Raw genomic sequence first — 14,243 nt, 5'->3', positions numbered from 1 at the left:
TTTTACCCCAGAGTTGTTTTCAGCTTTATGCACGTCCTACGCCATATTTTGTGGATGTTTTGACAATGGTTGAAATACGCTAAAAAATTATTTGCATTTACGCAACGCAATGTTTGACTTAACTCCTGCTTGGGATTGAGACAGTTAACCATTTAGTGTTAAAATCTCCGATCCGGTCGGGAATCGAACCCTCAGCCCCCTGAACCGAAGAGCACTGTGATGACTCTCAGATTCGGTTTGAATGTAGGTGGAATTACCACTATAGCAATGGACTCGACCCAGTTTTACGGCCGAATGCCCTTCCCTATATGGGGGGATGTATTCTCTATTACGTGTTTCTGTGCTGGCTGATAGTGTAGTGCGTTGTCTGAGTATTAAGTGGGTAGTGATGGGACAAGCACAAAATTCTCAGTCCCCGAGCCAGAAAAATTAATCAGGTGCGATTAGAATTCCCGACCCGGCCGGGAATCGAGCCCGAGACCCCTGTGAACCAAAGGCTTCACCGCTGACCATTCAGCTTGTGGAGTCCGACATCACAATAACAACGAATACAGATGTTTGAAAACGAGCGCGTCAGTTAATGTGATGTTCATATATTGTACGTGCTCGAAATATCGGCCTAGGCTGGCCGACACCACATCCAAAACATGTACGATAAGTACACTTTAAATACATAAACCAGTGAAATTGGCAGCATATTCTGTCCTAGTACACGGTGGAGACGAGACAGAGAATTATTAAAAGTTCAAATTAGTAATCATTTGGTGGATGGGAAAGGACTGCTTACGCACTGTAGCTTAGGGCTACATTAAGTTTAAATTCAGCGCCGGTCACGTATTCCGACGGAACTTGGTGGAGAGAATAATCACTGCTCTGTTCCGTGAAGTAATTATCCGAGTTCGCTCTTAAAATTCACTTTCTCCGTGCCCAAGACTAACTCCGCTATTTTTATAGAAAACGGTAGTAATTTTTTTCTGCATGTTAGATAATTTTAGATCCTCACTGTAACACAGACATCGACAAGCCTCAGTTGCGTCAAGGTTCAAATATAATTCGACACAGGTGGAAATATTGTTAGAAAATGTAGACGCATGTCATGTTCCCATGGAGTCTTCAATTTCAAGGTCTATATTTCCTCCGATGTAAAAATTATTCAGCTCTTGCCAGTTATTTTTGGAGTAGCTGTACCCATCCAGGTTCATTCTCGTTTAAGGCCGGTTGCCCTTCCTGACGCCACGTGATGTTTGTGATGAAAAATGGGATTCGAACCTTAGCAATCCGAGTGGGAAACCAGCAGAAAAGCCACTCAGCTAATGACGGCCTCTGTGATATAGTGGTTAGTGCGATTATCTGCCACCGCCGGAGGCCCAGGTTAGATTCCCGGCTCTGCCACAAAAATTTGAAAAGTGGTACGAGAGAACCATCGGGGTCAATTCAGCCTCGGGAGGTCAACTGTGTATTTGGGTTTCCACCTTAGCCATCCTCGAAGTGGTTTTCCATGGTTTCCAAATTCTCCACCAGGCAAATGCCGGGTTGGTCCCTAACTTAAGGCCACGGCCGCTTCCTTCCCTCTTTCTTGTCTATCCTTTCCGATCTTCCCATCCCCTACAAGAACCCTGTTCAGCAAAGCACCTGAGGCCACCGGGGCGACGAACTAGTCCCCTCCCCTGTTGTATCCCCGAACCCAAGCCCCACACTCCACGATACTGCCCTTGAGGCGGTACAGGTGGTATTCCTCACTGAATCTCAGGGGTAAACCAACCCTGTAGGGAAAAGTTATTAAGAAGAAAAAACACGAATAATTCTACATGTTTTGTACTCTCATGCTTTTCAACGATGCGCATATGCTGGAGTTATGCCACGTAGGAGTCAGTAAATCTACTTCACCTTGAAATATCATCGCTTTGAGGCGCGATATAACCTGTGCTCTGAAACTCCTCTCGGCCAGAATTATCTATTCATTAACCTCCTTCTGCGTATCAGTGCTACATTGTCGGCCTCCGTGTCCCAAGCTCCTGGGTTCTAACCTGGCAGGTGCAGTCGAATTTTTTGAGGTCGAAGAAAAGTCAGTTCGATAAGCCTTGTCGTATGGTGATAGTTTCTAAGAGATATCTGGTGACAAATTTGGTGTTTACCAGAAAATAAAATCATTAAAAGTCGGACGTGGAACGCCCAAGAGAGATCCGATGTCTAACTCGTGGGATTTAAACAAAACATCGAAGGTGAAGATGCAGGTAACCGAAATCGCATACAATAAAATATCTGTAACACAGTAGTCAAATGATTGTTTTAATTAGTGTTGTTATGTCCGCCTCTGTAGTGTAATCATCCTGGAAGGCATGGGTTTGACTTCCGGTACTGTTAGAAATTTAAGATTGGAAGGAGGGTTGGGATGGTACTGGAGTTCAGTTTCAGGGGTGTGTGTGACGAGGGGAGCTGCACCCCCTCGGAACCAGAACATGAGTATACTATTTATTCTTTGCAAGTGGTTTAACTCTAATACGCTCAGCGAGCCGATCTATCGGCTCGGGTGGTATCGCTTAAAACACTCAGCGTGCCGATCTATCGGCTTTGTGTTCGGATGGCTGTATAAGTACCTTAATGGACCCTCAGATGTCAGGAAAAGACATCAATAGTAGCTTTTGGATTTAGTTTACACTTTTCTCAAGAGATAGAGACACTAAGCTCCCCTGTTTGGAACAAATGAAGTTATCAAACCGCGTATGTTCACCGCATGGCGAGTTGAAGTGTGCTGCTTGCGAGTTCAGTCTCATTTAGGCTTCAAAATACGTGTTTTCCTTCGTTTTATTGTTTCCATTTTAATAAGAGATTATTGTCAATTATATTTTGTTTACATTTATCGGTGTTCTCAAGTGAATTTTAGTTTAACATTTCGTGTTATTAGATTTTCGTGCCACGAGTAGGCCTATATTTTTTACATGGCTGGGCCAAGTTCTAGGCTAAATAATGCCGATGTTTTAGATTATTTAGATGCTTTAGACGATGACGGCGAAGTTATAGCCGATATTGATTCGTATTTCAGTCCGACTCATTGGCTGAATGATCAGCGTTGAGATCTTTGGTTCAGAGGGCCCGGGTTTGATTCGCGGCCAGGTCGGGAATTTTAATCGCAATTGATTAATTCTCCTGACCCGGGGCCTGTGTGTTTGTGTTTGTCTCAACACTTTCTTCTTCATATTCAGACAACACACTACACTACAAACTACCACGGTAACACGCGATAGTGATTACCTCCCCCCCATATAGGGTTGGCGTCAGCAAGGACATCCAGCCATAAAACACGAGCCATATCTACATGTGCGACACAGTTCGCACCCGCGACCCCACAGGTGTGGGAAAAGCTGTAGATAAAGAAGAAGTGATTCGGATTTTACAGGTAGTGATGATAGGAGAATGTTTTCCAAAACACAAATGCTGACTCCGGAAGGTACGTGTACAGTTCTTTACGTCAGGTGCTATAACTCATGAGTAAATAAGAATACAAAAAACAAAATTATATCATGTTATACAGAATTAAATGCTCTTATTTTCAGAATGACTGAACAACAATATCACTAAAGAACATATTACTTTTTTAGTATTTAAAAACAGATTTTTATTTTTTGTAATATATTTTCAAATTTCAAAATTTATTTTGTAGTAAAATATGCCATGAAGAATTTTGGGATATTTTTTTCCTAAAACGATATTACATAGTGTACTACTGTGATTTTTTCAATTTTGTAACTGGGGATTTCTTTATACGGCAATTTTTTACATTTTAACATGCATAATCATGAAAAATGGCCTGAGTGTTTTGGGCTTGACTGGTGAAAATAGCCTGAGAGCAAAAGGGTTAACATCCCTCCAACTGATATCGATCATATGAGATGCTGGGTTGCAGGTTTTCAGTTTTGAAAAGAAGTTTCCATATCATTCTCTTTTATAATTATCCCGTATAAGTACAGAAGTCCAGTATAAGCTTCCAATTTCTATTACGGCCCATATCTTCCCCACATTTACCCTACATTCCTTCATATCCTTGAGCTCTATTTGTAAATTCCGTACTATTAACACTATCTTCTCCTTTCTATTGACCCTGACTACGATCTCGATCAGTGCTTCATTATAAAGGTCAACTTCATCCTCACCCGCGCCCTCGTATGGCGAGTAGACTGAGATAACTCTCGTCCTAATTCCATCAACTGATAAATCTAGCAATACCATTCACACACTTACTTGCCTAAAAGAAACTACAGTATGTTGCGTACAATAGTATTCCTGATGAACAGTCCCACCCTGCACTATACCTTCCCTGTTTAACGCCTCTTAAGAACATATTTTAATCTCTTAACCGTTCCATGTTGTCTCCCATAACTCGATCATCATTAACTCCAGCATATGGAAACTCAACCTCTTTGGTGACTCAGTCATTTGCAGTTTCTACCCGTAATATCGAGTCCAACGGGACTCCGTTACTCCCATAGGTCCGAGGCATGCTAAAAATGTTCATAGCTCAGTAAATTCATGAATCAGGATGCTACCCTGCTTACACAAAGTCATAATGAGTATCTCTCCTCTAAAGGGTCAGGGATCATCCATGGATTGCATAGTGCTGGCCGCCTGAGCACAACTAGGGCCACGACTCAGAATATGCCCGAGGTGCCCGTTCCCGACTCTCAGGACCACTTACTAGGCCACTCAGCCGTTGCACATGGTTCACGAGCTAGGACGGGACTGCAATAACTCACACCAAGATCCACATAATCATTGTTTAATGAAAAAGTAGTAATAGTAGTAATAAATTAAAAATGATGTAAATAGCTATGGGATTAATACAACTACATCTAGGGGGAGCGAGCCTGCCTCTTATCAGTACGCCCCGGGTTCAATCCCTGGCAAGGTGAGGGATTTTAAGGTGATATGAATATTGCTTTGAGGTTCACTCAGCCTAACGTGGAAACGGTATTGATGATAATGGTGATGTCTGTTTAAAGGGGCTAACATCTTGGTCATCGGCCCTTAATGCTAAGAAACGGGCCTAAATGTAATGGCAATTTAAAAGTCCGAAACTCATCCACTGAGCAGAAATCGAAACATTGTGATGAATAATGAGTATGATATTGAAATAATCAGTGGATCCAGCTCACAATACTGAAAGTTTAAAATAATTCCAGATTCAACCCACTGACTAGAATTCAAGAAGACGATAAAGAACAATTATGAACTTAAAACAAACAGTGTATCCGACCCGACATTGAATTAAAGCAATGGTGTATACTGACCAAGGGGCTGTTTCCAAAGCACAATCCTGAATCGATAATGCTTCTTGTCTAAAGGGGCCCAAAATCCACGTTAACGATCTCTCATAATGATACCCATCGCTAGTGGAGTAGAACCATTGTATTTTTAATGTAGCGTGTAGACTCACGGTGTTCTTCACATAGTGGTACTATTCACCTGTAACGTACTGCGCGCAGGTAACGCAGACCTGTGGCGTTTCACACATAATATCGCCACTTATAGGCAATGCAGACACATGGTGTTACTCATATAGCGGGTACTACTCACAGGCAAATCCCAGACCTGTTTTGTTCCTCGGAACGCAGACCCATACTGTCAATAATCAAATGCTGAAACACCCCAACGAAGATATCCTCTTTTTATTTCGTTAGGGTGTTCAACCGAATCTGGACAGAAGGTGAAAACGGCACTGAAGAGTTATCTTGCGGTGAGATAGTGGTTCTGATCTAGAAAGCCAACAATGGCCGAAAGGATACGCGGCATTGGCCGAGAGTCAGATCGTAATTGGTAGTGGAACGTAATATTGAAAGATGAATAATTCACGATAAGAAATTCGAGCTTATCAGAATTTATCAATGATGATTTAACCAGAATATTTCTCAGAATGTTACAAGTTTAATTTAAACAATTTATGGTTGTTTTTTCTTACATTAATTAGCACAAAGCTTTGTTACAGGTTTTATTGCTGGACGCAGCAGAAGGGGCTTTCTATTACTGTATTCCATCAAACCGCTCTTCATTTTAAGTACAAACACAATTACCACGGTATAATAGTGGTCTTAACAATGTAATCAGGAGATTCAATTTCGAGTCCTGACCAATTAAATGAATTAATTGAAAGAATGTATTTGATCGCATTCAATTATATGCATTCTCATTCGTTCGGCAGAACTAGGCACGGGTTTGAATGACAGACTCTGACAAATTCTCACAATTTACCTTGAGCTATGTGTAAATAAATGTATTGTCTTCTTTGTCATATCTATATGTATTTATTTCCGGTAATGGAAACATTATTATGATGAAACATACGGAAAGAATCACCTACGCCTCCAGTTTCTTAAACATATGCAACTTCGTAGCAATTAAATGTCTCTCATCTTACAGCAATTTTAGCCATATTCACTCAAGAAGGGAATAAGCTCAATGAGGGTATGTCCGTCGGTTTTAATATGTTATCTGCACTTTAATTATAATCAACATATAATTTACCTTTCATGTAGATACAAACCCCGTAGATACCCACAGCAAACATTACTAAACTAGTCAATAACTTCGTGAACTGGCACCTACAGTTCAGGCAACACGGCGTACACACGTGTACTACAGTCATAACTTCTTGGATAGGCGCTGTGTAGGCAACACAGTTTACAGCTATGTATTACAGTAAATATGTTCGTGGACTGGTGCTAACAGTCCAAGGATCACATAGTCTTTCGACCTGTCTTATCGCGTCTTTTTCCCTTCGTGGTGCCCCGTGGAATTTCGACATGATCATCTCAAACGTTTCGCTAGTGAATTTGTCTAATTTTCGGCAAAACTTGAAACGTGCACGTTGCTCAAACTACTACAGTGTAAAGTTCCACCGCTGACAGTCGCTGCCCTTCACAACAGAGACCGTAGTTCTACTTATACTATATGCACACAACTGTCTCTTGCTGGGACTAGCGAAGAAATGTCACGACAACTCTCCGCTGTAGTTCACCACAGCGACACTAGGTGGCCAGTCCAACAACGTAATGACTCTACTACGAATATATCTGTAGATTCATTTGCTTTTGATAAATGTATATCTGCCTAGGAATTCGTGCAATACCACGCACTCGTTCATTACTGAGTCACTGAAAACTGAAATAACCATCTCCGTTAATACGAAATTGTACAGGAGGCAGTAAGTGACTCCCATTTCAAAATCACTTTATCTTTATCCGTATTACAGGGTTTACTTTTCTAATGAATCTTATGGAGTGATTTTGTACTGTGCAAAACATATTCGTCCTTACAGTTGTATTCACAGAATTGCTTATCTGTCTGATCCAATGAAACATTTTATTTTGGACGCGGGATCATAGAAGACGCGATAGTTTAGAACTAATTCCAGATATGTATTCCCAATACCGTATGTTGCAGTCTCATCACATCAAAATTAGTTACAAAGACAGATCCTTTTTAATTATGGTATATAATATGACACGTAAAATGATATATACCACATGTAGTAGTTTATACTTTCACTTAGGAGAATTCTTCCAGAATTCTATGGATTCACTTGTCTTCTCGCAGCGTCGAGACGTATTTAATGAGATAAGACATTGGTGGTGGATGGGGCCAGCCGTTCGCGCCTGCCTCGTTTCTGAGAGGTTTGCCGCATGGTGGAGTCCTATTTCGGTGACGTCGCTCGAAGCCGGGACCGGCTAAGTTGCTCCTTCCAAGGTTCTTATTATTAGTCTAAATGCCAGAAACCATCACAATAATAAACTGGGCCAGCCGTCCTCTACTTATTTACTCTAGTCATAGCGAATTTCCTAAAAGGAAGGCTATTTCTGAACCATTCTGACTTTGTGTAACATCGTCCATTGGTTCATTTTTATTTCTCCAGATTGACTTGAAGCCAGGCTTGGACAGGGGCCGCCAAGGTTGAGATAGGCAAGCTGTTTCCAGCAAGAGAAGGTCGTCTGTACATTCGAGTTATAGTTCTTGTATAGGCAATCACTATGTATTAAGGTGTTGACGTAGTGTATGTGACATTACTCCACGGGGAAGAAGACGTATATCCATGTGGATTTATGTTCGGACATAACGGAGTGATGGTGTATACAAGGAATAGGTCTGGGCCAAACGCTCGCCCTGGTGGTGGAACGTGATGCGCATGTTAGCGTTTGTCCCGTAACCCAGGATCGCTGTACACCAGACAGTGGCCGTAATAATTGCCCCAGCCTCCGGTTGTTGTATAGTCTGTACGTCTACTGATAAAGCTGAACCCAGCCCCACCACTTTGTACTTGGCCATTGAATAATGTAATACATTTTACGTTCTCTACTTGACCTAGCTATCATCACAGAACAAGGAGGAAACATTGCACAGAATAGCATCACAGGCGGGCCTCCAGATATCATTCGAAAAACTCAAGTATATACAGAACTTTCAGCAAAAGTGCAAGAAAGATGACATTGAAACGGTATATGGGACAATTTCACAGATACCTTTTTAAATACCTTGGAGAAATCTTTCTTCCTTCAGTATTAGATGGCGTGGCTAATACAGAAACGGCCTCACAACTTCGGAGGTCATTTGGACTAACATGGGAATACTATAATGAACGATTAATGTCACATAATGCTAAATTAAAACATTGCAAAACAGTTATTCCACCAGAATCTCTATATACATCAGAAAACTTAACTTTAGGGCATCATTCTAAAACTGCAGATATTGAAAAATAAGAACGTAAAATTCTGAGGAAAATTTAGGCCCCATGCGAGTAAATGGAGTTTGGATCAAAAGTCGAAGTTTCATCAATAATCTACGGAAGAAACGTTAGAAATTTTTTGGAGCCATATTTGGGATGGACAAATAATAGGCTCACGAAAAGATTATTCAGTGTAATAAATTCCCAAAACAGGAGAATAAATTAGCTGGAGGAAACAAGAGGAGATATGAATGAATTCAACATCTGGGAAGACATCATGAAAATTCGCAAAGGATTCAGGACCTCAGTAAATAAAGACATATTTGTGATGGAAACTAGCATCAGGGCTGGTACAAAGTGGTCAGATGAACAGAAGAGGCAACACAGTGAGTTCGTGAAGAGATTTTGGAGGAATAGTAAGGCGAAAGTCATCAAGCCAATGAAAAAGTTCCATCCGATCTAACAAATGACAAAGTAACAAGAAATAATAATAATAATAATAATAATAATAATAATAATAATAATAATAATAATAATAATAATAATAATAATAATCATAATAATTGTACCCGGGGGTACACTTCTACGCCGCACATTTAAATCTTGCGCCTAAAAGAACTCCTCTACTGAAGAAATCGTGAACGTGAAGCTAGTCCTGCTTCTACCTTTACTCAGAAGATGTCACTACAGTAATTGGACGTAATTTTCTTATTGTGAAGTTTCATGTACTGTATGAAATTATACGTGTTTTGTTTAACAGTCATCAAGAAGTTTGGACATTTTTCAACAGATGTCGCTGCTAATAAACTATGATCATGCACCCTGGTGCGAGTAGAAGAACCCTTTTTGAAGAAGTTTTGTATACATAAGTTAATTTTTTTACTAAATTAAGTTCATTCACTTTAGGGTTGGCAATATTGATCTTTTCTTTCCGCCAGTTTTGAATTTAGCCAATCATGAATTTCTGTAATTAATTTTCAGCCTATTACAGGCTTCGGCCTCGATTCTGAGTGTAACTTTTGATGTCAACCAATAAAAGTGAGAGGGTGTGGCTTGTTTATTCATGAAAGGTCCTGAACTATTCCCGAGGGTTTATAAACTGCGGATTTTCACGTCACTTGGCCATTTGATCAATATCTAACTAAGTGTGTGTGTGAAGCAGGAGGCCTCTTTCATCAGGCAGCAGTTCTTCAGCAAGTTAATGGCCTATGAACATCTTTATTTCTTGCTAGCTCTGAGGTTTAACCCGAGGGGGAGGTCCGAAACTTTAACTATGTAACCTACCTTTCTAGGAATGTAATTTCTGCCGGCTTATGTAAAAACTTCATAATATCTTTAACTGTAAATCTGGGATAGAGAGTGAAGTACCCTCTGGAGCTCCCCTTCATAATGGTTTGAGGTGACTACGTTTTGTAACTGGTTTTCTTCCTCTCCGTAATGTTTTAAATTTCTTTCTTATACGAGTCATCTCCATAGTTTGGGAATAGCCCCTGCTTCATCGGCCTAGTGCCCCTTAGGTTTCTAGAATGCATTTTTAGGAGTGCAACTACTCGCCTCCATTCAATTTGTGTTTCGGGCCATTTACTTAACCTGTTTCTTTCCGCAACGGCCCAATAGGTTGGGTACTAGATACCCCTGTTTTAAATTTGTAAGTTGTGCCTTGATGGCAAGTGATTGTAATTTTCTGATATCGCCTTACATAGGCTTTCAAAAACTGAGAGCTGCAGTCGCTTAAGTGTGGCCAGTATCCAGTATTCGGGAGACAGTAGGTTCGATCCCCACTGTTGGCAGCCCTGAAAATGGTTTTCCGTGGTTTCCCATTTTCACACCAGGCAAATGCTGGGGCTGTACCTTAATTAAGGCCACGGCCGCTCCCTTCCCACTCCTAGGCCTTTCCCGTCCCATCGTCGCCATAAGACCTATCTGTGTTGGTGCGACGTGAAGCAACTAGCAAAAAAAAAACTGTCCTTTTGTAAATTTATTCCCTTCTGTAAAGTTCGAGTTGGAAGCTCAAAAATTGTAAAACTAGGGGCTTGTAGCCCAAGTGTGTTAATTTTTGAAATCTTGGTTTTTTTCTAAGTCTTGTTTCTAAATTGCTATGTCATTGTTATCTCACTAAGTGAGAATTTGTTAACTTGTTGTTTTTTGAAAATATAATCTTCCATTTTAGTTTAAATTCTTTCTTGACATAGTAGTTAGACCCATTCACCCCGGCACCTCCTTTCACCTCTGCTGGTCCACGGGTAACCCCGTAATAATAATAATAATAATAATAATAATAATAATAATAATAATAATAATAATAATAATAATAATACAACATTTCTCAGAAAATTCTTCCATGGCTTCCTACAGTGATATGAGCAATTGATAACGGGTGACGATTGATGCTCAGTATAATCTTTAGTTAAAGGATTGAGTCAACCAATTCAGGTGGCGCCAGACCGGTAGTGTGGTAACTTCCTTAATCCAAGACCGTGATTTCGGTCTTGGATCATTCATTGATAACTGAAGGTGCGCAAACACCCCAACCTAGTGCCGATAGATCTATCGACATTTACAAACACTTCTGCAAGGTTACGAATTGTGAATATTCTTTCCTATTCTTACAGAAACCTACATGGCCTGTATGGTCAATGATTTTCTTTGCCTTGTTTTTATTTATGGAATATTTATCCCTCTTGAAATGCGCATCATAAGGAAAGTCATAACTTTTGTTGAAATTCTAAAGGTCATTCGTTCTGTATGTTCTGCCATTATGGTTATCCGGTTGGAGTCCCATTGCTCGAGGACATTTTCACCATCAGAATGTTGACCGGCAGGATAGGAGATGACGGTATACAATTTCTAATCTCTAGATTGCGAGCTAAAACTCCGAATTTTATTGCGAGCATGTCCGCAGTGTTCATAACGAATGAAGGCATATGACTGTGTTGATACTGATTCGTCCGGCGGACGGTGACGTTAAGCTTAGAGTAGACCGCTTGGTGCTATTCTTCAGGAACCAACACCGAATTTAAGCCTCTCCCTTCTTATTATCATATGTCAGGTCATGCATTTCATCTCATGAACTCCTCTGATGAGGCTGATGTCAGAAATGACATCCGGTCGTATATCTCGCTACGAAGATTCATCTCACCTCATATCTGACCCCGTGGAGTACGGAGTTGGGTTTGGACGTATGTTATAAACAATACGTAGAGTCGACTAATATTAATGGAAAGTATGATAACGTTCACGCAAAATAAACAAAACATTGTAATTATGGCATAAAATATACTTTTTTCCAATATCACCTCTCATAATCACTTTAACGATCCATGCTATACGCAGTATGAATTCATAGTTGAACGTTTTCTCTAGATGTATTGCAGGTGGTACACGAGTATCGCCATTAAACAATAAATCCAAAAGTGTATTTGATCAGCAACTGACTCTCATTAAAGACTAGTGCAGTATTATATTTTTGTAGAATCGCGCAAAAACCTTTCATCTAATGATGTTATTTTAAGTAATATCCTCTCCAGATAATGACGTCATAACCTTGACGTGAGCTTGTCGATATAATCCTTTAAGAACACAAAGACGCAGTCAGCAGATTAATTAGCGAAACAACAGCGCTACATCCAGCTTCTAAAGTCGAGGTTCACCGGCTTCTAATATGCTTATAACTTACATTGTAAATGTAGCGTGAAGATCATACAAACACATTACTAGAACAGTAAAGAATATAGTCTGCATTAACTACGTCAGTTCCTCGTGAATGTTATTGCAAATTTACGGAGCCAAAATGTCTTAATAACGATTGACTGGCTTCAATGTTTTCATATTTCATGAATTATGAATTATTTATCGATACATTTATTTATCCAACTTTACCAAGTAGGACAGTTAAAACTATCAGGATCTGATCAGCCTCACGGAAAATTGTTGTGATATCTTCCTCTGTGATGATGAAAATTATGATAAATAATATTTGTTTTTACTATCATAATATCGTAATTTAGTGATTAATTGTTATTACTAATCGAAATGCCACACTTCAACAGTTTAATGCGGGCATTATTACTCGCATATATTTATTTGTTTATCTAGTTATTTGATATGGCTCTAATGGATAATTATTACTGAAAATAACCGACTGAGAACACTCTCGTAATTTGGTTTGTTCTAAAACATGCTGATCGTAACTCGTTAATTACAATATGTTTTTCCCAATTAATAAATAATTATTTACTAGATAAATAACGCGATCAACTCTGGCGGTCAAGGTTACCGGCCTTCTAAGGGACCCGGGTTCGATTCCAGACCGATTCGGTAATTTTAAGCACAAGTGGTTTAATCCACTAATTCGAGGACTGGGTGTTTGTTTCCGACTTAATACCCAACACACCACCCTATGAACCACTGTAGAAACATGTCATGTTGCATACATCCCTCCAAATACGGTTAGCGTGGAGAAGGGCATCCGGCCGTAAGACTACTTCACGTCCGCATCAATTGCAGATTCCCAGAAATAGGGAAGAACCCAGCAAGGTCAAAAAGATAAAAAAATATATATGTATACCAAACACAATGCCGTGCTATGAAATCTTTAAGATTACTGCTCAGATTGACTGACATTCGTTGTTTATGTGTGTATCCACCCCTCGCACTGAGATGACGTTTTTACGGCCGGTTACCCTTGCTGTCACCAACCTCAATTGAGAGGCCGATGAAGCTGAAATGAATGATGATGAATGAAAGGAATCGGTTGGAGGTGAAAATGGAAAACCGGGTCAACCGAGGGTGGGTTTCAGAGCTTAGCGTCAACATGCTCAGTACTGCAGCTCGTTACTCAAACGGCCTTACATTAAAATTCTATACGTATTTCCTTCCTACCACTGTCATTTTGCTCCCCAATTTGTTCACCTTTTGTCCCCAAAAACGTCAAAAAACTAACCGCGTCAAATTTGGATTCATTTTGATAGCCTGGAATCCGCTCAGAAGTCACTTTAGCACTAAAGAAATTATGTCCTTCTTAAACATCTCCGAGCTTAGCTAATGTCTGCAACACACAGCTCACCAATTTCTTCATACAATTGTTCACGGTACTTTTTAATGCACCCCGTTGTTAACTCACTTCCTATTGTATGTTCATAGACGTAGAATCCGTAGAAGACCACCAATCCACGTTCCAAGGGTGCACCTAAAACTTTAACAAAAATTACCGACTTTCAACAACAGCAAATATATTACGATTGTATTGATATCTGCATTTCCTATCCCGATTTTCGCTTGTTTTCTTCCTTTTATTTAATTTGCAAGGGAATTTTCGATCTTAAGATTTCTGTCTGTTACATTTTATTGTTTGCTTTTTATGTTTAAGATAATGCATTTTTTTACAGTGTGTGTAAAATTGTGCACTTGTTACCTGTACTGGTTATTACCAAGTAAATATATTACAAAAATATATTGGTCGAAGGCATCATAGTGATCCAAAAGCAACATTTAGCCCACGATTTCAGAATATTTGAGATAATTTTCTGAG

General features: G+C 39.9%; 1 protein-coding gene across 1 annotated transcript in view; it reads right to left on the bottom strand.

Moving 5' to 3' along the window:
- Csgalnact (Chondroitin sulfate N-acetylgalactosaminyltransferase) overlaps positions 1–14,243 on the bottom strand; it is a 546,430-nt gene that overhangs the window by 232,188 nt on the left and 299,999 nt on the right. The gene's annotated exons all lie outside the window — the stretch shown is intronic.

This window comes from Anabrus simplex, chromosome 8 (assembly GCF_040414725.1).
Source record: "Anabrus simplex isolate iqAnaSimp1 chromosome 8, ASM4041472v1, whole genome shotgun sequence".
NCBI classification, from domain to species: domain Eukaryota; kingdom Metazoa; phylum Arthropoda; class Insecta; order Orthoptera; family Tettigoniidae; genus Anabrus; species Anabrus simplex.
Note: the sequence above shows the minus strand (reverse complement) of the source record. Positions and strands in the feature narration are given on the sequence as shown.